Source organism: Spermophilus citellus (assembly GCF_964194105.1).
Source record: "Spermophilus citellus genome assembly, chromosome: 17".
NCBI classification, from domain to species: domain Eukaryota; kingdom Metazoa; phylum Chordata; class Mammalia; order Rodentia; family Sciuridae; genus Spermophilus; species Spermophilus citellus.
The window spans coordinates 27,457,400-27,485,198 of NC_138199.1; the positions used below are offsets into that span (position 1 = coordinate 27,457,400).

A 27,799-nucleotide genomic window follows, 5' to 3' on the forward strand; every position below is an offset into this window, starting at 1 on the left:
CAGGTGTGGTGAAAAATAGCTGTAATCCCAGCAACTCAGGAGGCTGAAGCAAGAGGATCACAAGTTCAAGAACAATCTTGGCAACCTAGCAAGGTCCTTAGCTATTAGTGAGACCGGTCTCAAAATAAAAAAGTAAAAAGGACTGGGGATGTAGCTCAGTGTAAAGTGCTCCTGAATTCAATCCTCAGCACCAAAATAAATGAAGAAAGAAACTTAAATAAATTAATAAAAGCACAGTTTTCTCTGGAGAGCATATAGCCTTTCACAAAGATTATTGCTATGATTTGAGAGTGTTCCCCAAAGACCCATAGGTGAAGGCTTGATTGCCAGCCTGTGGCACTATTGAGAAGTGGTAGAATCTTTTTTTTTTTAAAGAAAGAGTGAGAGAGAGAGAGAATTTTAATATTTATTTTTTTATTTTTTTAATATATTTTTTTTAAAGAGAGAGTGAGAGAGGAGAGAGAGAATTTTTAATATTTATTTTTTAGTTCTCAGCGGACACAACATCTTTGTTGGTATGTGGTGCTGAGGATCGAACCCGGGTCGCACGCATGCCAGGCGAGCGAGCTACCGCTTGAGCCACATCCCCAGCCCTTAATATTTATTTTTTAGTATTTGGCGGACACAACATCTTAGTTTGTATGTGGTGCTGAGGATCCAACCCGGGCCGCACGCATGCTAGGCGAGTGAGCTACCGCTTGAGCCACATCCCCAGCCCCGAGGGGTGGTAGAATCTTTAAGTGAAGCCTACTGGAAGGAAGTTAGGTCATTGTGGACATGCTTTTGGAGGGAATATTGAAACCCTGGCCCCCTCCTATCTCCTTTTTGCTTTGCAACTACTATGGAAAAAAACAACCTCCTCTGCCTTCCATTCCTACTATCATAATGTACTATGCTGCCATAGGCTCAAAACAACAGAGCCAAGTGACCATGAACTAAAACCATGAGCCAAAACAAAACTTTTCTCTTTTTAACTTTTTTTTTTTAAGTGGTAGATGAACAGCCTGCCTTTATTTTATTTATTTTTTTGTGGTGCTGAGGATTGAACCTAGTACCTGACCCATGTTAGGCAGGCACTCTGCCACTGAGCTACATCACCACCTCCTCTTTTTAACTTTTTAATCTCATGAATTTTTTTGTCACAGTGGTAGAAGCCTATTAACATAACTTTGATGAACTGATACCCCTGAATTTCTGCAACTGAAGCTATGGAAGAGAAGTTTATACTATTTACTTTGAATGTCAGTGTAGTCTAAATCTTGTTACAAGGAGAAAGTACTCAAGTGTGGCTAGTTGATGCAAAAGCTGCTTGTGGTTCCAGCCCATGACAACCACTAATATTAGAAAATGGGGCCCACGCAGAAAAAATGACCAAAAAAAAAAAAAAGAAAAGAAAAGAAAAAATCTCATGGATTTTAAATCCTAAATGCAATCATATGAAGTTTTTTCCAGACTTTCTCCTTTTAAGATCTAGAAATGTGAGCTACTAAATCCAACCCTATGACTACCAGTTTTTCTTAAATTAGTTTGAATTTGACTTCAATTGAATCTTTTTTTAATATTTATTTTTTAGTTGTAGTTGGACACAATACTTTTGTTTGTTTTTTTGGTGCTGGGGATCGAACCCGGGGCCTTGTGCAAGCATGGCAAACACTCTACCAACTGAGCTATATCCTCAGTCCCAGACACAACACTTTTGTTTTACTTATTTATTTATTTATATGTGGTTCTGAGGATCACACACGCTAGGCGAGTGCTCTACCACTGAGCCACAACCCCAGCCCCTTGCCATTGAATCTTGACCCATACTTGCAGGTAGAAGTAGAAAAGATAACAACAATGTTTGTATAACCATAGGAACAAATAAACTTATCTAAAATAGCATTTTTTAAAATGCAGGCCAATATTATGTAGAAGTTATATTTTGAAAATACTAAATATGAAGTGAAAAAATCAGCCTACAGAATGGGAAGAAATATTTGCAAGCTATATATCCTATAAGAGAGTGATGTGTAGAATATGTAAAGAACTCCTACAACTCAACAACAAAAATCTAAATAACTTTATTTAAAAATGGGCAAAAAACTTCAATAGACATTTCTTTGAAGATGATATACAAATTTCTAAGAAGCATATGGACGATAGTGGTAGTCATGTATAACAAAAAAGAACAAATAAAAAAAATTTAAAAAGAAAAGATAGTGGTAATCACTAATCATCAGAGAAATGCAAATCAAAACCACAGTGAGATACTACTTCACATCCATTAGAATGGCTATTATGGAAAGGAAGAAGGAACAAACTTACTTGATAAAAATCTCCTAATTGAATAAGAGGATAGTTTCTTATTGTAAAGAAAATCAGATGACAACAGTCAATATTAGTTGTAAAATACCAAAGGAATCCCTGCTAAGGTCAGGAACAAGAGAAGGATGCCATCAATTACTAATTTTAGTTTTAATTGTTCTCAAAATTCTAGGTTAATGTAATAAGAGAAGAAAAATACATATAAAGCATAAAAATTAGAAGAGACATTTTCCACTTTTTTAGAAGAATAAACATTTATTAAAAATGTTTGTGTCAAGGGCTGGGGATGTGGCTCAAGTGGTAGCGCGCTCGCCTGGCATGCGTGCGGCCCGGGTTCGCCTCAGCACCACATACCAACAAAGATGTTGTGTCCGCCGAGAACTAAGAAATAAATATTTAAAAAAAAAAAAAAAATGTTTGTGTCAAGTATGTATAACCTATCAATTCCATAACTCAAAGGTAATAACCTACAACAGTTTGGTGAGTTAGTTTCAGGCCCTTTTTAGTGAAAATTCAGACATAAATATTTCTGAGTGTATATACTTCATATTTGAACAATAAAACTAGGATCATAATAAAAATAGCATGGATCCATTTCCAGATTGGTATTCAAAATCTACCTTATTCTCTTAAATGACTGCACAGCATTTTGTAATATGAATGTATCATATTTCTCTGCTGATGAATTTTAAATTGTTATATTTACTATGAAAAAAAGTATTTCAGTTTAATATATTATCTTTGCTCCCTTGTGAAGAATAAAGTTTTACAAATGAAATTGTTAGGTGAAAGGTTATGAAATGTTAAAACTTCTATGGATATTCTCAAATTATCCTCCAGATATACATACCAATTTACACTCATGGGTTGAGAAAATGCATTTGCCTACATTCTTATTAATATGAAATATTAAACATTCTTACAACTCTTTTCTCTCTAGTAGAAAAGACAAACTAATAAGAAACACAAGGGCTGGGGATATAGTTCAGTTGATAGAGTGCTTGCCTTCAATGCATAAGGCCCTGTGTTCAATCCACAATCCACAGCACCACAAAAAAAAAAATAAATAAATAAAAGCTTCATGTGGGCACACACCTGTAATCTCAGCTAATTGGTAGGCTGAGGCAGGAGGATGACAAATTCAAGGTCAGCCTGGGCAATTTAGTCAGACCTAGTCTCAAAATAAATTTAAAAAGAAAGGGCTAGAGATGGGCTGGGGTTGTGGCTCAGCTGGTACATGCAAGACCCTGGGTTCGGTCCACAGCACCACATAAAAATAAATAAGTGAAATAAAGGTATTGTGTCCAATCATATATATATATATATATATATATATATATATATATATATATATATATATATAATTTTTTTAAGGGCTAGGGATGTAGTCATTGATAGAGCACTTGTTATGAAACGTGTGAACCATGGGCTGGATGCCTAGTACCAGAAAAAACAATTTTAAAAAGGCCACAAAAGTTATCATTTGTAGATTTTATGATCACTTGCCTAGAAAATGCAAGAAAATTAACTAGAAAACAAAGTTATACTAGAGAGCTGGGTGTATGTGAAGGTAAGCAATTTCATACTTGACACAAGCATAAAGTATACTACAGAGGATAATTTCTCAGGATGAAGTAAAAGCATTAAAAAGATGCATCTCTTCTGACCCAACTATAAAAAATTCAGAATTTAGCTGGGCTCCATGGCAGGTACCTATAAAACCATCAGCTCTGGAGGCTGAAGCAGGAGGATCATAAGTTCAAAGACAGCCTCAGCAATTTAGCAAGGCCCTAAGTGACTTAGTGAGACTCTGTTGTCAAAGCAAAAAATAAAAAGGTCTGGGGATGTGACTTAATGGATGAGCGCCCCTGAGTTCAATTTCTGGTACCCCACAAAAAAAAAAAAAAAAGAATTCAAAATTTGGCCAGCTACTTGAGAGCCTGAGACAGGAGGATCACTTGAGCCCAAGGGTTTAGGACTAGCTTGGGCAACATAGGGAGAACCTATTAGGGAAAAATAAATTGTTCCCTAGGGAAATAAGGAAGTGTACAAGGATTTAGCTACAATAATTTTTACCAAAGTGCAGTTTATGACTATGAAAAATCAAAAACAAGGCAGAGGCTGTAGCTCAGTGGTAGAGTGCTTGCCTTGCACATGAGAGACAATGAGTTCAATCCTCAGCACCACAAAAAAAATAAAGATATTGTGTCCATCTACAACTAAAATTTTCTTTTAATTAAAAACAATCCAATTGTGCAATAAGAAGAGACTATTTAAATAAATGATGGATCATTCACATAAACAAAAAACATCTATCAATTAAAGCTGTCAATTAAAATTTGACAAATCAGCTGGATGCAGTGGCGCACACCTGTAATCCCGGCTACTTGGGACGCTGAAGCAGGAGGATCACAAGTTCAAAGCCAGCCTCAGCAAAAGTGAGGCACTAAGCAACTCAGTGAGATCCTGTCTCTAAATCAAATACAAAATAGGGCTGGGGATATGGCTCAATGGTTGAGTGCCACTAAGTTCAATAGCTGGTACTTCCCCCCAAAAAAACTGACAAATCAATATTTTCATATTATGGCACACAATTAAAAAGTTCACAAAACAGTTTGTATAATATGACATCAATAAAAATGTATTTAGGGGTTGGAATTGTGGCTCAGAGGTAGAGCACTCTCCTAGTATGCATGAGGCACTGGGTTCGATCCTAAGCACCACATAAAAATAAAATATTATGTCCACCTATAACTAAAAAATAAAAATGTATTTAAATATTTCTAAATTGCTCATAACACGTAATTTGGTTGAATTTAGTCTATGTGAACTGGGTACAGAGGTGGAGGTCTAAAATTCCAGCTATTCAGGAGGCTGAGGCAAGAGGATTGCAAGTTTCAGGCCAGCCTCAGCAATTTAGAGAGGTCCTATGCAATTTAATGAGACCATGTCTCTAAATTTAAAAAAAAAAAAAAAAAAAAAAAAACTTAAAAGGGTTAGGCATATGCCTCAGTGGTTAATAGTTCCTGATTTCAATTCCTAGTGCCCCCCCCCCAAAATAAAATAAAATAAGAAAGAAGATCTGGTGCTGTAGCTCAGTAGTAAAGTGCCCCTGGGTTGAACCCCATCACCACCACTATAAATAAATAAAGTTTATTCTAAAGGCAATTTCTTTTCGAAGCCCAAGCATAATTACCAATCCAAGTGTAAGCTTAACACGTGATATCCAAGCTAAATTAGCAGGACCCGCTGCTAATATAAAACTAAGAAATAATCCTGGTATAAAAAGAAATGCCTGTTCTGGGACCTTAAAATGAGGCTTCTTAATGAAATTAACAGCTGTTTGAATAACCTCTCTCTACTTGTTTACAAAGATCACAAGCTTTGCCAGGGTATCTCAGGGTTGTTTTAAATGCCCCCAGGGAACTTGGGAGCCCCATATTGCTTCTCTCATTTAGATGCTTAACCAGTGGCTGGAAGAATTCAAACAAGATGCTTTCCGCTAACTGTTGCAGTATCCCCAGCAAAAAAAGAAGAGCCAGTGTTTGCTCTGACAATTCCCTGTTTTCCCAAACCATGAATCAGCCTCATTGTCCCACCACCTCTGTGCATCATTCATTCTGTTCATCACAGCTAGCAGCAGAGGCAGGGACATGGCAAAGAAAATGAAACTCTGGGCAAGGGGATAACATGAGGCCACAGTATTTAATTTTGCTTTAAATAGAGTCAGATTTTCTCATGGGCACTTTAGAAAAACAGTTGGAAATGTGTCAGAAGGCTAACTTTATGGTTAATATCTAATTCACAAATACTCGGCAGTCAAATCAGCATTTTTCATTCAAGGTCAAGGAGTCTCAAATGTGATTGTATAAACATTTTCAGGGCACCACACCATGTCAGTTTTTTCCTCCCTTCCTTTACTGGCTTTTCTCCCTCCCCATTTTTTTCTCTCTATTCCTTCTACTCCTTGCTCCTTCCCAGCTGGAAGTAAATGATCATTTAACCTTGTAAGACTCTCCCTTGTTCACATTATAAATATACGTGGATGTTCACTCAGTTGGTCTAAACCTTCATGTATTTTAAAAGGAATTTCAAAGGGGAGGGTGTGGGTGGGGGGTTCTGATTTCCAGTTATAGTGCCCATTGTCTAAAAAGTGACCTGTTTTTAAATCTTTATGGAGCCAAGCCATGTCTTTCTACTCTATGAAACCTAAATTTATTTATCTCATGATTCTGGGTTTTGTTTTGTTGTGTTTTTGTGAACCCAGAGGCATGCTAGTACTGAGGTACATCCTCAGTCCTTTTTTTTTTTTTTTTTTTTTAGAGACAGATGAGAGAGGGAGAAAGAGAGAGAAAATTTTAATATTTATTGTTTAGTTTTCAGCGGACACAACATCTTTGTTTTTATGTAGGGCTGTTTTTATGTAGGGCTGAGGATCGAACCTGGGTTGCACCCATGCCAGGCGAGCGCGCTACCGCTTGAGCCACATCCCCAGCCCCATCCTCAGTCCTTTATATTTTTTATTTCTGAGACAGCGTCTCACTAAGTTGCTCAAGTTGGCCTTGAACTTGCAATCCTCCTGCCTCAGTCTGCAAAGACAAAGGGTTTTTAGGTATGGATCACTGCTGCCAAATGGACTCTTTAGTTTTAAGAAACAGAAACCCATTTGAGCAAGCTTAACAAAAAGTGAGGGGGCTGGGGTTGTGGCTCAGTGGTAGAGCACTCACCTAGCACGTGCAAAGCCCTGGGTTCGATCCTCAGCACCACATAAGAAATAAAATAAAATAAAAGTATTGTGTCCATCTACAACTAAATATATAAATATATATTTATATTTATATATAAATATATATTTATATTTTTCTTATATATATATATATATATATATATATATATATATATAAGAAAAAATGAGGCAGGCTGGGTGCAGTGGCTCACTCCTATAATCCCGGCAATTTTGAAGGCTGAGACAAGAGAATCTCAAGTTTGAGGCCAACTTCAGCCATTCAACAACTTAGTGACTCAAAAATTAAAAATAAAAAAGGGTTTGGGATATAGCTCAGTAGTAAAGCACCCTTCCTTAGATCCCTGGTACCAAAAAAAGAAAAAGTGGGGCAGATTTCAGATAGAGAGGTACTTTCATAGCATTGAAGAACAGGTATGCAACAGAGCCACTCAGAAGATTTGGAACCAGGAAAAGCAACACATTTCCCTGTTTCATTCCTTTTCTTTCTACATATCTGCCTTTTTCTCAGTGTTTCTGCTTTTGATTTTCTCTTCTGATATACTCGACAAGCAGAATATGACTGCTGTGTAGCTCCCAAACCATATGTTAAGATCCTAGCTGCCTGCAGACTATACCAGCTCTCTCTCAGTCCAATTCTAAATTCCCTAAAGAAACAGTCTAATGATGATCCGGATGACGCGTCCACCTCTGGTGCAAATAGCTATTGTGAGGGAGGCAGAGTTAGGTGGTAGCAAAATGGCTCATGAGAGCCCAATCCAATGATACAGACTATGGGTCTGCTTCGAGAGAAAGGAGGGTGGGTAATGGGCTGGGTAATATACTAAAACCCAATCAGTTTATTTTGATATTTGGATTATTTGGCAATAGATTGGGGTTTTTTGTTAGTTTATTTTTTGTTTTTTTTAGAAGAGGCAAAGTTTATTTTGGGCTCACCATTTCAGAGGTTCAGTGAGTGCATCATCAGAAGACTCCATTGTTCTGGGTCTTAGGTGAGGCAAAACACCATGTCAGAAAGGCATATCAGAGGAAAACTGCTCGGTTTATGACATTGGTAACAAATTCTTACTCTTGTTGAAGTTCCAGAAAATTCTAAAGAAAAGATTTCCAATTATATTTTTATAAAATGAACCTTGTAGAGTTGGGGTATAATTGAATGGTAGAACCCTTGTCTAGCATGCATTGGGCCCTGGGTTCAATCCCCACCACTACAGTGTAAATTAATTTTAAAAAATTAAAAAGATCATGGACAGTTCACACAGCAAAGTGGAGACATGTGACCACTTCTCATGGTAGACCAAATGCCCATCCTCTTGGATTCCAACTGCACAAAATCTCAGGGGCTTTCTAGTTTTCAAAGTCCAGTTAATGTAAAATTATGTAAGTAGTGTTGACTTTTGCTTCTTTTGTTCTTAGTTACTGCCTACTTATAGGAATAAGTTGGATCTTCAAAAAGTTACCTCAATGTTTATAGGTCAATAATGTATTAAAAAGAACACTAACTTGAAGAAGGCCATGGTTTTAATCTAGGTGCTCTCCCTGAATGTTTTGTCATTTGAGTCAAAGCACCTCGATTCTCTTGGCCTCTTTATCTGTAAAATGGAGTTAGTAACATTTTATTCCCACCTCACAGAGATGATGGAGAGTTAAATGAGATTGTATAATCAAAAGCACTTTGTAGGGCTGGGGATGTGGCTCAAGCGGTAGCGCGCTCGCCTGGCGTGCTTGCGGCCTGGGTTCGATCCTCAGCACCACATACAAACAAAGATGTTGTGTCCGCCGAGAACTGAAAAATAAATATTAAAAAAAAATTCTCTCTCTCTCCTCTCTCTCCCACTCTCTCTTTAAAAAAAAAAAAAAAAGGCACTTTGTAGGAGCTGGGGTTGTGGTTCAGTGGTAGAGTGCTTGCCTAGCATGTGTAAGGCCCAGTGTTTGATTCTCAGCACCACACATAAATAAATGAATAAAATAAAGGTCCATCAACAATTTAAACTTTGTTAACTGGAAAGGATAGAACAAATGTGTTATTCAGATATCCCATGCCTCACCAAACTATGATACAAATGAGGAAGACAACTATTGCCTACAACATAATATGGCAGGTAAACTTAAAAGATTGTTTTCAATCATTGGTGCTGAAACAATCAGGTATCAATACTCAAAAGACAACTTTAGCCAAGCACAGTAGTACACCTGTAATTTCAGCAACCTGGAAGTCTGAGGCAGGAGAATTGCAAGTTCCAGGGCAGCCTTAGCAATTTAGTGAGACCCTCAGCAGATTAGGGAGATCCTGTCTCAAAATAAAAAATAAAAAGGGCTGGGAATGTGATTCAGTGGTAAAGCTCCCCAGAACTAACTAACCAACAAAAAACCAAAATCTTTGATCCATACTTTGTACCCCATACCAAAATGAATGACATAAATCATAGCTCTACATTTAAATATAAAACTATAAACCTTCTAGAATACAATGTAGGAGAAAATGTTTGTGGCTTAAAGGTAGGCAAAAATTACCTATAAAAAACATGAAAACATGGACCATAAAAAAAAAAAAAAATGGGCCAGGCACTGTGGCACATGCCTGTAATCCCAGCTACTCATGGAGCTGAAGCAGGATTATGGCAAATTGAAGGCCAAGCTAAGCAATTTAGGGAAAGCCTATGTCAAAATAAAATTAAAAAAAGGCTGAGGACATACTTAAGCTTCATTGGTAGAGCATCCCTGGGTTCAATCCCTCACATGGAAAAAAAAAAATAGACCCAATAGATGAAAACTTCTAATCTTGGAAGGACTGTTAAAAAGTTGGGCTTGATAGCTCACATTTGTAATCACAAGGACTCAGAAGGCTGAGACAGGTGGATTGAAAGTTTGAGGCCAGGGGCTGGGGATGTGGCTCAACTGGTAGCACACTCACCTAGCATGCGTGAGGCACTGGTTTCGATTCTCAGCACCACATAAAAACAAAATAAAGATATTGTGTCCACCTAAAACTACAAAATAAATATTTAAAAAAATTTTGAGGCCAGCCTCAGCAACTGAGATCTGGAACAACACTTACATGGAAACAACTCAATTTAAAAATGGCCATATATTTAAACAGACACTTCACTGCGTAAGAGAAAAAGATGGCAAATAATCACATGGAAAAAAAGTTCAAAATTATTATATACTGGGGATATAAAAATTAAGAACATAGATGATACCTCTATACACCTGTTAGAATGGCTTAAACAAAAAAATATATACTCTATATCAATTGACAATAACAATTGATATAGAGTATGTAGAACAACTGGAACATTGCTAGTGATGATACAAAAGTGGTATAGCCACTTTAGAAAACAGGCCGTGTAAAATAAGTATATATTTATCATTTTACCTAACAATTCCACTCCCAGGTAATTGCCCAGAGAAACAGAAACATATGTCTGTCCCAAGACTTGGATGCAAATGTTTCTAGCAGCATTATTTTTAATTGCCAAAAGTTGAGAACAAACCAAATGTTCATCAAGTGATAAATGGATAAATACATGTGGTACAGCTATATGATAGACTACTACTCACCAATATGAAGGAACAAACAATTGATACACAGCACTAGGTAAATATTTGGGGGACTGGTACTGGGGATTGAACTCAGGGGCACTCAACCACTGTGCTACATCCTCAGCCCTATTTTGTATTTTATTTAGAGACAGGATCTCCTTGAGTTGCTTAGTGCCTCACCTTTGCTGAGGTTGGCTTTGAACTTTTGCCTTAGCCTCCTGAACCGCTGGATTACAGGCCTGTGTCACCAGGCCCAACTGTGAATTGGTTTTTGTTTTGTTTTGTTTTTCAGGGTGCTGAGGATGCCAGCACCTGGGGGTACCTGGGACTTTGCATATGCTAGGCAAGTCCTTACATTGAACTACAAGCCCTCAGCCCTAGATGAATCTTAAAACATTGTGCTGAATGAAAGAAGCCAAGCTCTCATGTCTTTGTTTATATGACATTTTGGGAAAATAATCAAAATTATAAAGACAGATATCAGGTCATTAGTTGCCAGGGACTAAAGATAGGGGAAGGAAACTGAGTACACAAGAACACAGGGGAATTCTGGTGTATGATTATACTGATAGTTATACAACTGTATATCCTGGACAAAATTCATGAAATTATACCTACAAAGCGAATATTATTGTATGTCTTTTATTTCTCAAAAAACACGACTTTTATAAAAAAAGAATGCAAGCAGGGCACAGTGTTGCACACCTGTATTTCCTGTGACTCAGGATGCTAAGGCAGGGGGATTATAAATTCAAGGTCAACCTGGGCAACTAGGTGGGACCCTGCCTCAAAATAAAAATTTAAAAGGGCTGGGAATGTAGTTCTGGGCTAAAGTACCCCTGAGTTCAATCCCCAGTACCTCAAAAAAAAAAAAAAAAAAAAAAAAAAGGAAAAGAAAAAAGTGCAGTTTGGCAGTTCCTCAAGAAGTTAAACACAGAATTACCACAGGATCCAGCAATTTCACTCCTAGGTATACACCCCCCAAATAGTTGAATGTTGGTACTGGAACAGACATAAAAGCATTATTTACCATGGACAAAAAGGTGGAAACAACTTAGATGTTCATCAAAAGATGAATGAATAAACAAAATGTAGTATATACATATAATATGGTATTATTACCATGAAAAGGGATGAAATGACATATTTTACAAAATGGATGAACCTTGAAAATGTTATGTTAAGCACACATATACACACAAGGACAAATAGTACATGATTCCATTTATAAGACTATTTAAAATAGACAAATTCAAAGAGACAGAAAGTAGAATAAACTAGAGGCAATGGTGTACTCATGTAGTCCCAGTGACTTCGGGAGGGGGACAAAGGCAGGAAGATCCCAAGTTCAAGGCAATTTAGTGAGAGCTGTCTCAGAATAAAATTAAAGGGCTGGGAATATAGCTCAGAGGTAGAGCACCCTGCGTTAAATCCCCATCACAGGAAGGAAGGAAGGAAGGAAGGAAGGAAGGAAGGAAGGAAGGAAGGAAGGAAAATCACTAGAGATTGGGGGAGGAGAAGGGGGCTTATTTAATGGGAAATGGAGTTTCTGTTTGGGATGATGAAAAGTTTTGGAAATGGAAAGTGTGTGATGATCACATAACATTATGAATATACTCAATGTCATTGAATTAGTCACCTATAAGTGATTTAAATAATAAATTTTATTTACACATTTTTTACCACAATTTAGGAAAAAAAGCTGGGTACAGCAGCACATGACTGTAATCCCAGCAACTCAGGAGGTAGAGACAGAAAGATCTTGAGTTCAAAGCCAGCCTCAACAAAAGTGTGGCACTAAACAACTCAGTGAGACCTTGTCTCTAAAATACAAAATAGGGCTGGAGACGTAGCTCAGTGGTTGAGTGCCCCCTGAGATCAATCCCCAGTACCAAAAAAAAAAAAAAAAAAAAAGCCAGCCTCAGCAACTTAGTGAGGCCCTAAGCAACTCAGTAAGACCCTGTCTTTAAAAAACAAAAACAAAAAAACACCAAATATATATATATATATGTTTTAAAGAGGTGGGAATTGGGGATGTGGCTCAGTGGTTAAGCACCCCTGGGTTCAGTTCCCTGGTACCAAGGTAAAAAAAAAAAAAAAAGCAGATAGATCTAATTTTGAATACTAGCTGTGCCATATACCAACTATGTCCCCTTGAGCAAATTACTTAGACCCCCTAGTTAGAGTGGTTGGGTTGTACTTCACTTAAAATAAATCAAACAAAATTCAAAACATTGAAATCTTAGTACAGTAAATAAAAATTCATTTGATGGGGCTGGGAGTGTAGCTCAGTGGCAGAGCATGTGCTTAGCATGTGCAAGTCCCTGGATTCAGTCACTAATGACAACAAATCATTTCTTATTATAACTGTCTATTTGCTATTCACTGTGAGTCAGGGGAGATGTGGGGGGTTCTGTTCTAAAAGACACTTCAAGTAACAATGGAGATTCCACAGTTTCTGGATACCACAGCAAGGACAAAGAAAAGCTACAGAATCATGTAGAGGTACTTCTGGCCCCGTTCAACTGGGAGGGATTGGGAAATGTGGGGGAGCAAATGGAACGCTGAGGGACAACACTGTTTCTCCCATACTTCAAAGTATCTTGATTTCTTCGTCTATAAAGCAGGCTTGAGAATTTTTAAATTTCAGGTTATTGTGAGGATAAAATAACATGTTGTACTTAAATTGCTTAGTACTCATAATGAACATTCAAAAAATGTTAGTTCTGTCGAGCCCTATGATTTCATCTTGAGGATTAATAACAAGATATGGGGGCTGGGATTGTGGCTCAGTAGTAGAGTGCTCATCTAGCACATGCATAGCCCTGGGTTTGATCCTCAGCACCACAAAAAATAAATACATAAATAAAATTAAGGTACTGTTTCCAACCACTTCCCCCCCAAAAAAAAAGTTAAAAAAAAATAACATGATATGGGAGAGCAAACATCTTTCCTCCATCTCACCAATGTCATGTTCCAGACAGAGCTCTTTTTAGTTGTGAGAAAAATAAACCTACTAGAAACAGCTCAAGTCAATGAAAGTTTAGGGTAAGGATAAAGAAATCTGAAAAAAGCAAAAATGAATCATGGCACCTTAGGGAGGGCAGAAAACAGTCATCTTGTCCCTGAGAAAACCACTCACTTTCTCTCTTTCTCTCATTCTCTCTCTCTCTCTCTCTCTCTCTCTCTCTCTCTCTCTCTCTCTCTCTCTTCTCTCTCTCCCCTCCTCTCTCTCTCTCTCTCTCTCTCTCTCTCTCTCTCTCTCTCTCTCTCTCTCTCTCTCTCTCTCTCGGTTTGTCTGTTGCTATAAATGCACCTGCTTGGCTTTCTTTTAGTTCCTCCCAACTGTCTTCCACTGGGCTCTACTCCTTTAGGAGTCTGGCTTGAACATAGTCCATAAATAACACACTGCCCCGTCCTTGGTTCTTCATAGTATTTCATTTCAAGCAGCTTGCTTGAATTGATAACTTCCCTCTGTGTTATTTCCTCAGGAGAAATGTGTTAGGTCAAACACATCTTTTGCAACTTGGCTGCATAAACCATAGAGAGCTGACCTGTCTGTGTTTGTCTCCTTTCAGATACTGTCTTCATGCCTTGTGCTGTCAGCCTAGGTCCTTCACATTTCCTAGTCTGGTCCAGTGACTTGCTGATGAAAATCTGCTGATGAGAATGAATTATATGAATATAGAGGGTAGGTGGGTCAGTGCTCAGAAATATGGTTAGTAAAAGTAAACAATGTTATACAAATTTATTGTGTTAATTTGATATATGAATAATGGAATCTTAGTTTATTTTTAGTGGTGTTAGAGATTGACCCATAGCCTCACACAAACTAGACAAATACTCACTAAGCTATATCCCCAGCCCAAGAATTTCATCTTAATTCATTTCTTTCTTTTTTTTTTTTTTTGGTACTAGGGATTGAACTCAGGGGCACAGGGGCACTTAACCACTGAGCCACATCCCCAGCCATTTTTGTTATCTATTTTGTTGACAGGGTATCTCTAAGTTGACGAAGCTGGTCATGAACTTGGAATCTTCCTGCTTCAGCCTCCTGAGTCTCTGGGATTACCTGTGTGTGCCACCAAACCCAGCTTTTGGTACATTTTTCTATTATCGTATTCATCTTTTTATTTTCTTCTCTTTCTTTCTATTTATTTATTTATTTGGTACCAGGAATTGAACCCGGGCTTAACCACTGAGCTACATCCCCAGCCCTATTTATTTATTTGTTTGTTTATTTATTTGAGATAGGATCTGGCTAAGTTGCTTAGGGCCTCACTAAATTTCTTAGGCTGGCTTTGAATTTGAAATCCTCCTGCCACAACATCCTGAACCATTAGGATTACAGGCATAAGTAATCACACTTAGCCATCTTTTTCTTAATGATAAGTAAGACACTATTTTTTAAAAAATATTTTTTGGTTGTAGATGAACACAATACCTTTATTTATATTTATGTGGTGCTGAGGATTGAACCCAGTGCCTCACATGTGCAAGGCGTGTGCTCTACCACTGAGCCACAACCCCAGCCCAAGAAACTATTTTTTTAAATTTTTTTTTTGTTTTAGGTGGATACAATATCTTTATTTTATTTTTATGTGTTGCTGAGACTCGAACCCAGGTGCCTCACGCATGCTAGGTGAGCGCGCTACCACTTGAGCCACATCCCCAGCCCAAGAAACTATTTTTTTAAAATATTTAGTTGTAAATGGACAGAATATCTTTATTACTTTATTATTTTTATGTGGTGCTGAGGATTGAACTCAGGGCCTCACATGTGCTAGGCAAGAACTCTACCACTGAGCCACAACCCCAGTCCCTAGTAAGACACTATTAAAGTTTGTTACATATATTACAAATATTTCCCCCAGTTCACCATTTATATTTTTACTTCATCTATGGGGGGATTTTGATATAAGGAAGTTTTTGTTTTTTGGCTTTGGGGCTTTTGTGGTAGTCAGAACCATTATTGTTTCTTTCATATTTTCTACCCTTAGAGTATTTAGAAATATTTATAATGTCCTCATACTCCCCAAGATCATAATAATATTCATTTATTTTCCTTCTAGAACATTTGCGGTTTCATTTTGTATATTACTTTGCATATGGTACAGGATAGAAATAATAATAACTAACTTTTATGAGGCACAATGTGCATGACAGTCACCCATTTTTATTTTTTTTTACACTCATTATCTCTTTTAATCCTCACAATCATAAGAGGTAGTCATTTTTACTACTTTGCCTTACAATATGGGAGAAATAAGGCTTAGGGAAGTTAAGTATCTTACCTGCTCTTACACAGCTAATCGGTGGCAAAACTGGCATTCATACTCCCAGTTTGTCTACATTCAAAGATCTTAATTATTGTTCTATATGTTTCTGACTTCCTCCCAAAGTCATTAGTCAGTTTTTCCAATATCATTTGTTATCAAATCCAGCCTTTCCCCCCTTTAATAGAAATGTCACTCTCATCATTTAGTAGCATTTGATAAGTTCTTGGGTCTATTTCTGCCCTTTCTTTTCTGTTCTATTGATTCTTCAATCTATTCCTGTGCCAGTAACATACTGTCCTGGTGACTGCTGCATTATTTATACATTCTATTATCTGGTAGGCTAAGTCACTGCTAGATGCTCTTCTTTTTCAAAGTTTTCAGATTTTTTTAATGACTTATTCTTCCAGAAACTCTTAGAATTATACTGCAAAGTCCTCAAGAAATTCCATTGAAGTGTTTGCTGAAATTGCCTTTAGAAATATTGGGGGGTGGGGATGTTCATGGTGCAAATAATCTATGAAAAATCCTTCACTTATTTTAACTGTTCTACGTTCTCACTTTTTTGTTGTTGTTGTTGTTGGTACCCAGGTTTCCTACAGGAAGGCTAAATATATGCTATACTACTGAGCTACACCCCAGCCCAATCTCTCCCTTATTCTTTTTTTTTATTATTATTATTACTGGGAATTGAACCCAGGGGCACTTTACCTCTGAGCTACACCCCCAATCTTTTTTTACATTAGTAGCTTGAGACAGGTTCTCACTAAATTGCTGATTGGCTCCCTAAATTGCTAAGTCTGGCCTGAAATTTGCAATCCTCCTGCCTCAGCCTCTCTAGACCCTGCGATTACAGGCATACCACAGGGCTCAGCTTCTCCTTTTTTTCTTTTTTTAAAATACTTTTTAGTTGTCAATGGACTGTTACTTTGTTTATTTATGTGCAGTATTGAGAATCAAACCCAGTGCCTCACACATGCTAGGCAAGCACTCTACCGAAGCCACAACCCCAGCCCTTCTTCTTTATTCTTGATTGACATTCCCTCTTCCTTCCCATATAAACCCACTGTTCTATTTTGAAACGTGTCCTCAGAAATAGATATATTATAAAATACTATTGCTATTTTGTGTTTGTTTTATATTTACACAAACAATATTAGCTAGCCTATGATCTATTTCTGTTCCTTTTATTATTTTACTCAAGGCTCTGTCTTTATGACCTACTCATGTTGCTATATATACAGATACAGGATAGAAATAATAATATTTCTAGTTCATAGGTCTAGTTCATAGGTCCTGCTTCTCAGCAACACTAGATGCACCCAAATATTTCACACATGATGGATACCTACAATTAAATATTTGTAATTTCTACAATAAGCTGCCATGAACATCCGGGAGCATCCTTACACTTGGCCGCATGGAAATCTGAGAACTCTCTGATGTACATACCCCAGGTTGGCCTTCTTTGTTGTCAGTAGTTGTATCCTTGACTTTCCCAATACTGCTTAATTTCCTTCCATAACATCTGTACCAGTTTGCATCCCATAACGAGGCAAAAGAATGCTCATTTCTTTTATTCTTACCATCACTTGTTATTCTCTAAGTTTTGCCCCTGTGGTAGGTATAAAATTGTATCTCATTGATTAATTTGTATGTCATTCATTACTTGAAAATTTGAACTGGTATGAACTTCTTATGTTTATGAGTCATTTGCATTTCCCTCTCTGGAAAAATGTATGTCCTTTATCCATTTTCCAGTGTGTTTCCTGTCTTTTTTTGTGCTCTTTTATCTTTCATATATGGATATTTAATTCTTCTGAAATACAGATCAGCAGTGTGTCTTAGTTCGTTCATGACAAATGAACATAACAAAATACCTGAGGCTGGGCGCCGTGTCTTACGCCTGTAATCCCAGCAGCTTGGGAGGCTGGTAGGAGGACTGCAAGTTCAAAGCCAGCTTCATCAATTTAGCGAGACCCTAAGCAACTCAGTGAGACCCTGTCTCTAAATAAAATATAAAAAGGGGTGGGGATGTGGCTCGGTGGTTAAGTGTCCCTGGGTTCACTCCTTGCTGACAAAAAAAAAAACAAACACTTATGAGACTGAGTAATTTATAAACAATAGAGACTTATTTCTCACAGCTCTGGAGGCTGGGAAGTACAGGATCAAGGAGCTGCTAGATTTGGTATTTGATGAAAACTGGGTCTCTGCTTCCAAGGCACCTTCTACCATCCTCATATGGTAAAAGGCATAAGGGCAATTACCCCCAAATACTCTGTGAAACTTCTTTTATAAATATGTTAATCCCATTCACAAGAGAAGAGCCTCATGACCTAATCACCCCTAAAATCTCACTTGCACTATTACATAGGGATTAAATGTCAACATGAGTTTTGGAGGAAACACAAGCATTCAAAACACAGCTATAGGTGATAGGAGTCATACTTCACCTGGTGAAATAATTTTCCAGACACCATCTACTGAATCATTCCTCCATTCCATATTGATTTGTGGCATCATCTTTACCCTATATCATATTCCCATAGATGTACTGGGTTGTTTCTGAGCTCTCTGTTCTGTTCCTCTGATTATGGCTCTATTGTCAAAGCATCACCATTCTGGTTTTATGACTATTACTTCAGATATGCCATCAAATCTGATTGAGTTAGTCTCCTCTTTTTGTCCTTTGTTTTTTGTTTTTCTTGGTTTTTATTTTTGTTTTGGTGTGTGTGTGTGTGTGTGTGTGTGTGTGTGTGTGTGTTTGGTATCACTGAGCCACATTCCCAGTCCTTTTTATTTTTTATTTTGAGACAGTATCGATAAGTTTCTTGCTAAATTGCTGAGCCTGGCCTCAAACTTGTGATCCTCCTGCTTCAGCCTCCCAAATCACTGGGATTGCAGGGTGTGCCATAGCTTTTGGATGGTTTTCTATGGACTTAATACATAGAAAAATCTGCAACCAAAAAAAAAAAAAAAAAGAAAGAAAAAGAAAAGTCTGCAACCTAACTCTCTTAACAAAACTGCGCTCTTGGGCTCAGTAGCAGAGTGCTTGCCTGGCATGTACAAGGTCCTGAGTTCCTTCCTTAAAACTTCAAAAAATAATAAAAATAAGTAAATAAAACTTCTCTTAAACCAGGTGCAGTAAACTTCTCTTAAACCAGGTGTAGTGGCGCATGCCTATAATCCCAGCGACTCAGGAGGCTGAGGCAGGAGGATCTTGAGTTCAAAGCCAGCCTCAGCAAAAGCGAGGTGCTAAGCAACTCAGTGAGATCCTGTAGCTAAATAAAATACAAAATAAAGCTGGGTGTAGTTTCTCAAATGCCCCTCCTTGCTCTTGTATGTGTGTTAAAGCCCCTATTTCGTGAACCCATGGATTGTCATAGAGATCATCCTTCAGGGGCTTACTGAGAAATGTAATGCCACATCTCAGATTAATATTCTGAGATGATTCATGTTAAAATGTATTTATTATCCTGTCACCCTTGGATCATGGTCTAATGAAATTTTTAGGATGGGAATCAATTTTTTTCTCAGAATTTTGAAGGCATAGCTCCATTGTGTTTCAGCTGCCAATATTTATGATGAGAAATCAGTGTCATTCTTATTCCCGACTCTATGGATGATCTATTTTATTTCTTTTGACATTTTTATTGTCTGTGTTCTGAATTTTATTAAGACTGGCTTGGTGTGAGTCTTTCCTGCATAATTGTGCTGGGCAATTGGTAGGTCTTTTCAATTTGAAAACTCATCCTTTAATTCTGGAAAATAATTTCTTTCACCTCCTTTTGTGGCACTGAGGATTGAACCCAGGGGTGCTTTACCACTGAGCTATATTCCCAGCCTTTTAAAATGTATGTTTGTTTGTTTATTTATTTATTTATTTATTTATTTATTTATTTATAGACAGTATCTGACTAAATTCCTGAGGCTGGTTTAGAACTTGTGATCTTCCTGCTTCAGGCTCCCAAGTGACTGGTATTACAGAGGTGTCACTGAACCTGGTTAATTTCTTTCCTCCTCTTCTCTCCCTCCTTCTCCTCCCTCTTCTTCTTTTCCTTCTTATTCTTCTCTTTTCTTCCCAGAGGCACTTTGCCACTGAACTGTATCCCCAGACCCTTTTTTTATTTTTAATTTCGAAACAGGATCTCACTAAGTTGCTTAGAGTCTTGCTAAATTGTTGAGGCTGGGCTTGAATTTGTAATCCTCCTGCCTCAGTCTCCTGAGAATCTTGGATTACAGGCATGTGTCGCTGTGCCTGGACCTTCTTCTTCTTCTTCTTAAGAGATGGGATCTCACTATGTTGACCAAACTGGCTTTGATCTCCTGAACTCAAGTGATGCTCCTGCTCAACTTCCCCAGAAGCTGAAACAACAGGTGGGAACTATCTCAGCTGGCTACTTCCGGAAAATTATTTTGTGTTATTTCTTCAGTATTTTCCTACCAAATATTTTTTTTCTGTTCACTTTTTTTCCTTGAATTCTTTCTATTTAATTTACAATCCTTTATTTACTTTCTCTTTCTCATTGTATATCTCCCATCATTTCCTACTGCTATGCTATGGATGGATGGATGGATGGATGGATGAATGAATGAATAGACAAACAGGCAAATAGATAGATCTGCCTCCCACCAACACCACCACTACTAGAGATTAAACCCAGGGCCTCATGCATGCCACGCTAGTGCTCAACCACTGAACTATATCCCCAGCTGTTTTTATTTTATTTTGAGACAGTCTCACTAAGTTGCCCAGGCTGGCTCAAACTTTTGCTCCTTTTGCCTCAGCCTCTGGAGTAGCTGGAATTATAGGTGTGCCTCATAGCACCTAGTTCTGCCAATATATTTTAAATTTCAAAATGAGGGCTCAGGGTGTGGCTCAAGCAGTAGTGCGATTGCCTGGCATGCGTGAGGCACCGCATAAAAATAAAATAAAGATATTGTGTCCATCTAAAACTAAAAAATAAATATTTAAAAAATTCAAAGTGATACTTCTTGCTTAAATTTTCTTTTAAAAATCACCCTGGTCGGGTAGAGAGAGAAGATGGGAGGGGAGGGGAGAGGGGATAGTAGAGGATAGGAAAGATAGCAGAATACAACAGTCACTAGTATGGCAATATGTAAAAACGTGGATGTGTAACCGATGTGATTCTGCAATCTGTATATGGGGTAAAAATGGGAGTTCATAACCCACTTGAATCAAATGTATGAAATATGATATGTGAAGAGCTTTGTAATGTTTTGAACAACCAATAAAAAAACTTTAAAAAAATTAAAAAAAAAATCATCCTGGGGGTGCTGGAGATGTGGGACAAGCGGTAGCGCGCTCGCCTGGCATGCGTGCGGCCCTGGTTCGATCCTCAGCACCACATACAAACAAAGATGTTGTGTTCACCGAAAACTAAAAAAGAAAATATTAAAAATTCTCTCTCTCTCTCTCTCTCTCTCTCTCTCTCTCTCTCTCTCTCTCTCTCTCTCTCTCTGTCTCTCTCTCTCTCAAAAAAAAAAAAATCATCCTGGGGCTGGGGATGTGGCTCAAGCGGTAGCACGCTCACCTGGTATGCATGCGGCCTGGGTTCGAGCCTCAGCACCACATAAAAATAAAATAAAGATGTTGTGTCCGCCAAAAACTAAAAAATAAATATAAAAATCATCCTGTTTTAGCTGCATGTGGTGGCACATGCCTATAATCCCAGTGGTTCAGGAGGCTGAGGCAGGAGGATCAAGGCCTAGATTCCCTAGATTGCTGAAGCTGGCTTTGAATTTATAATCCTCCTGCCTTAGCCTCTCAAACCAGTGGGATTACAGGAGTGTGCCACCATGCCTGGCTTGCTCCTTTCTTCTTTATAACCAGCAATGGCCATTTGAATCTTTCTCTTTCAACCTCACTCTAGACAAAGTCTTCCCTTGCCCCTCTTTCAATTGTAATTACATGGACTACCCAGATGACCCAGGATAATTTTGTTATCTCAAAATCCTCAAATTAATCATATCTGCAAAGACTCTCTTGTGAAAGATAACATCTTCACACAATCTGGGATTAGGACCCAGACATCTTTGAGAGCTGTTGTTCTGCTTATCACATTTTCTAATCCTTATACAATCATCTCTTGGTAACCTCTGAGAATTGGTTCTGGAACCCCTATTTATTTTGTTGATGCTAAGAACTGAATCCAGGGGCTGGGGATGTGGCTCAAGCGGTAGCGCGCTCGCCTGGCATGCGTGCGGCCCGGTGTTCGATCCTCAGCACCACATACAAACAAAGATGTTGTGTCCTCCGAAAACTAAAAAAGAATAAATAAATATTAAAATTTTTAAAAAAAGAATTGAATCCAGGGACTCACACATGCTAAACAACTGCCTTACCACTGAGCTACACTCCCAGTCTCCTAGTTCCTTATTTAAAATGGCATAGTATTTGTATATAACCTGGCCACATCCTCCCATATACTTTATTTCTTAAAATATTTTTTTAGTTGTAAATGGACACAATACCTTTATTTTATTTATTTTTCAGTGCCTCATACATGTGTGCGAGAAAAGTGCTCTGCCACTAAGCTACAACCTCAGTCTCCTCCCATATACTTAAAATCACCTGTAGACTAGTTACAATGCAATGTAATCACTATGTAAAGAGCTGTTAGACTGTGTTGTTTAGGGAATAATAGCAAGAAAAATCTAAACATGTTCAGTACTGATGCAATTAAAAAAAAAATATTTTCCATCTGAGGTTGATTGAATCCATGGAGGCAGAATCTACAGATACTGAGGTCACTCTGAAGTACACTTTTAAATCTGCAACATTTTATTAAAGCATGATGGTGCACACCTATAATCCTAGGCTTCTGGGAGATTGAGGCAGGAGGATCCCAAGATGGAGGCCAATTTGGGTATCTCAGTAAGACCCTGTTTCAAAATAAAAATTTTTTTGGTATTAGGTATTAAACCTAGGAGCACTTAACCACTAAGCCACATCCCCAGCCCTTTTTAATATCTTATTTAGAGATGATCTCACTGAATTGCTTAGGACCTCACTAAATTTGCTGAGGCTGGCTTTGAATTTACATGCACCACCATGCTGACCTATTTTGTCTTCTTGATCTATCACCCTGTTCTGTTCCTCTTTGCCCCTCAAGATTGTTTTTTCTTAAGTCTATTTCATTTACTTTGATGTTAGAATTGTTACAAGGGCTTTCTTTTTGTTAATATTTGTAGGTTAACTCACTCTATTCCTTTATTTTCAATTTAGTAGCAAGGCCAGTGCAGTTTTTCTGGATTCTGCACCCGCTTCCTATCCCATCAGAGTAACTTTCCACATGATAACAAGATATTGGATTAGGTCAATTAGGACTATTGGCAGTCTCATCCAAACCTAGGGGATTTTCCACAGATTTAATTTAGACCTAGGGTGATTCACACCTGGAACTATAGGTGAGCAACATCCTACCCAAACTATTTGACTGACCCAGGAGAGGGGTCATCTCTACCATGTTTGGGTAGCAACATCCTACCCAAACTATTTGACCCAGAATGGAATCTGCAAAGATAATCACAATGTCAACTACTCTTTGACTCAGAATTTTTATTTCTATGAATTTTTCCCCAGGAACTATCTATTTGCTGCTGTAAGAAATAAGTGAAATAAAGTCTGAACAGGCATTTACAAAAGTTAAACACTAAAAATAAGGTAGGAATAGATACTTCATGAAGGAACTATCACTTACTAAGTAACTTCTGTGTTAGTCCCTTATTGCTGTGTTGCCAACCAGCCCAAACTTTATGGCTTGTTCATAATTCTGTGGGTTAGTAATTTGAATGGTATCATCTGAGTGACTCTACTGCTCATCTTTCCTGGAGTCACTTATGTGTCTGGAGTCAAGTAAAGCCTTAAATGAGGCCAAATAGTCTAAGATAGCCTCTTCATGTGTCTGGCAATAGGCCAGTTGAACAAACAGGGTGCAGGCTGGATTCAGTCCTCCTCTATTAGGCTCTCTTTTGGGTAGCTCAGGTTTGTTCACATCACAGTCTCATGGTTTCAGTCACAGCTAAAAAAGGGCAATATCTTTTGCACAAGTACTTTTTAAGCCTTTGCTTGTACCACATTTTACAATGTCCCATTGGCCAAGTCCAGAGTTTAAAGAGTTGAGGAAAAATACCTACTTTTTAAAAAAATTTTTTTAGTTATAAATGGACACAATACCTTTATTTTATTTGTTTATTTTTTTAATATGGTGCTGAGGATCGAACCCAGTGCTTCACACATACTAAGCAAGCATTCTACCACTGAGCCACAACCCCAGCCCTACCTTTTGATGTAAGATACAGCAAAGTCTTATTTCAAAATAATTTGCATAAAGAGGTGGAAAAATATTGCAGTCATCTTTGTAAAAAAGATAAATAAAAAGACCACGCCTACCAATCTTTTTCACATTTTGTTTGTGTGTGTGTGTGTGTGTGTGTGTGTGTGTGTGTGTGGTATTGTGGATTAAACCCAGGGCTTTATGCATGCAAAGCAAGCACTCTACCAACTGAGCTATATCCCTAGCCCCTCACATGTTTTTTATTTAGTAAATATCATGTGACATGTGCTAAGCCATAGGTATGAACACAGGCATGTTTTCTGTCCTCAGCACTGTCTGATCTCGTGAGGAGCAAAGAGTACTAAACTAGAATCACAACGCAGTGAAACTGGAACCACATCAAACTTTAGAGGACACTATGCAGTTAAGAGGAAAGGCATATGATTCACATCGGGTGAGAGAAATAGCATTAAGCTGCCTGGAGGAAGTGACCCCTGAAAAAAGGTCTCAAGATTGAGAATTCAAAGCAAAAGAGGCAAGAGGAAGAAGCAGCAAACACTGAGAAATGAAGTCAAAGAACTAGTGGCTTCAATAAGCCTTCATCCTTCAAGTAGGAATCACAAAATCAAGATGGAAGTCTGAAGCCATTCAGAACAAAAGAAACATGCCAAGATCATTTTACATGAAGCTCCCCAGTCTCTAAAAGTCTAATCAGATTACATTCTCTGTAAAAGGTCCTTTGTAGAAGTGATTTACCTAAATGAAGTTTATGGACAGTGGCTTTGGGTCTGGAGAACTGTCTTTTCCTTTCATTCTTGGTGGAAGAAGGCAAAGATTGGCAGCACAGATGAAATGTCCCGAAGATAACAGAAGAATGAGGATGCAAATGTAACAGTGGTACAGAGTAAATGTTGATATTCCATAAATGACTGTTGAATTTTTTTTAAATGTGGACTGGGGGTGGGTCTCAATGGTACAGAACCTGCCTAATAGGTGTGAGACCCTAAATTCAATCCCCAGCACTGCAAAATAAAAGGAAAAAAAGTTGTTAAATGTTTAGAATAGCTGGTCGCTGTAGTACAAGCCTATAATCCCACTGGCTCATGAGGCTGAGGCAGGAGGATCGTGAGTTCAAAGCCAAACTCAGCAATTTAGTGGGGCCCTAAGCAACTAAGCAAGATCCTTTCAAAATAATAATAATAATAATAATATTAAAAAATAGGGCTTGGGAATAGTCTCCGTTGTTAAGCATCCCTGGATTCAATCCCTAGTGCCAAAAAAAAAAAAAAAAAAGTTTATAAGGAAAGATACATACCTAACAGCTATCTGTGTTTACCTCTGATCTGATCAATGGAATTTAGGAGAAAGATAATCATTTGTGTTTTCCTATGTTTACTTCTATATTTGAATATTTTACAATCAGTAGATGTCACTTTTGTTAAGTTTAAAAACTTTGAAAAAAAATGAGCTAAAGATCTGAAGCATTTCCATCTGATGCTGCTGTTACCAGCATTACTACAGCTAACTCCATGAAATACTTGGCATGTGATAAGCATCTTACAAGTATTTTATTATACAATTATACCTTTTAACAACTCTGTGAGTTAGCTACAATCATTTTCTCTACAGATTAGGAAACTGAGACCAGCTAGGTTACATAATTTGCCCAGGAGGGTACAACAAAGAAACATCAAACAAGAGCTATTAGCCTTGGGAGTCTATAATCACTATATTGTACCAAAATACCACTATCTGCAGGAGAAAGGGACAAATCTTTCAGGAAGTCTGAGAGTAAGACCTGAAGCAGCAAGTATAATCTCTTCAAAGCCTCAGATTTATCCTTAAATTTCATCATATGTTGTTTTCTGTCCCATAAAACACACTCATTTATTTTAAAATAAAATAAGGTAAGTTATTACCCATGGAATCAAATAAATACTCAGGAAGATGCCCATGTTTATCCTGGGGTAGGACTTGTCCTGAACACATCACTGCATATATTCAGGGAACTGTTTGCCCCAAGTTGAGAAACACAGACAAAACCAGTTCATCTTCTCTGGCATTCCCTGGAAGATGAATGAAGTCACAGTATTTTCCTAAGATCTCAGGAACAGTCACACATCAGTTAATTTCCAGTCTCAACAGTGGTTGCAGTTGGAGGGATAATCTTCCTCTTAAGTCAGCACACCAAATGGCCTATCTGGTAACAGCTGACAGATCTCCGGACCTGCTGGCCTGGGTGTGACATTCTTTAGGCTGGTCCCAGCTGTCTCTGAGTGGGTCAGCAGCAGCTCACAGCCTACTTTCTAGGAATACACACACACTGACTGCTGCAATGATGCATTTCAATCCAAAACACAGTTGTAAATGATTAGTAAATGCCAAACTTCATTGAACACACTCACACAAAAATGGAAACAGTGCAATGGTTGCATAACAATGTAAATGCACTGAAAGCAATTGATCTGTACGCTTAGAAATAAAGTGTCAAATGTATATAATACAGATTTTAGCCCAATAAAAAACATAGTTTGGGGGCTGGGGATGTGGCTCAAGCGGTAGCGTGCTCGCCTGGCATGCGTGCGGCCCGGGTTCGATCCTCAGCACCACATACCAACAAAGATGTTGTGTCCGCCGAGAACTAAAAATAATATTAAAAATTCTCTCTCTCTCTCTCTCTCTCTCTCTCTCTCTCTCTCTCTCTCTCTCTCTCACTCTCTCTTTTAAAAAAAAAAAACATAGTTTGGGGCTGGGGGTGCTTCAGTCAAAGAGAAAGCAAATTCTGTAACACTCTCACGGAAACCCCTTCAACGGCTCCCTATTGAATTACTGTTGGGATAAAGACCTTATGAGGCCTTATATGGTCACCTCTCCAATTTTACTTTATGCTACTTTCCTCCTTTTTTCTGTGCCAGCCACCATCACCGTGGCCTTCTTTATCTTCTTTTGAGCATGCCAAGTTCCTTTCTACCTCAGAGCCTTTGAAAAGCATCCTCCCCTCTCCCCACCCCACACAGACATTTGAAAATGTTTTCTACCCACTCTCTTTCTCACTAATTCAAGTGTTATTTCCTTCTAAGAGCCCCCCCCACCAAGTCAGTGTCAGATTCTATGTTGTATATGCATATAGAGCCATATACCCTCTTATTATAGCTGCAAATCACAGATATGCCCCCTCCCCGCCCCGCCCTGAAAAAAAAAAAAAAAAAAAACAACACAAGGGCTTACACAAAATTAAAGTTTCTTTCTCCCTCATGTTCAGAATTCTTTGGCTTTATAGTGCTGACCTAGCATATGGAAGGCCCTGGGTTCAATCCTATTTCTGAAAAAAAAATTTAAAATGTCATGTATGGAGTGCCTACTGCATACAGAACATTGTCACCTAATCCTCAGAACAGTCCGAGAAGAGCAGTTGCAGTGTTATCCCATTTATTTCAGAGGAGAAGCTGTGATTCAGAGCTTGAGTTAATGCCTTGCTCAGGGCTCTGGCTCTGAAATCCAAGCCCTTGGCCATTACTCAAGTCTGTTTCAGGACTAGGCAGCAAGGTGGTAAATTCATCTCCCCTGGTCTTGCCTAATAGACCAGGCTAGCTCTGCAGCTCCCGGTGCAGGCTTGATGCCTCAGG

The 27,799-nt window shown here is 38.1% G+C and overlaps 1 long non-coding RNA gene across 1 annotated transcript in view; it reads left to right on the forward strand.

Annotated features, from left to right (window-relative positions):
- LOC308635679 overlaps nucleotides 1-24,950 on the forward strand; it is a 36,225-nt gene extending 11,275 nt beyond the window's left edge. Inside the window, exons 2-4 of the long non-coding RNA XR_014019232.1 lie at nucleotides 14,176-14,288; nucleotides 14,595-14,697; nucleotides 24,504-24,950. This is a non-coding gene — a long non-coding RNA (uncharacterized lncRNA). The remainder of the gene's footprint in view (nucleotides 1-14,175; nucleotides 14,289-14,594; nucleotides 14,698-24,503) is intronic.
- Nucleotides 24,951-27,799: the final 2,849 nt, after the last annotated feature.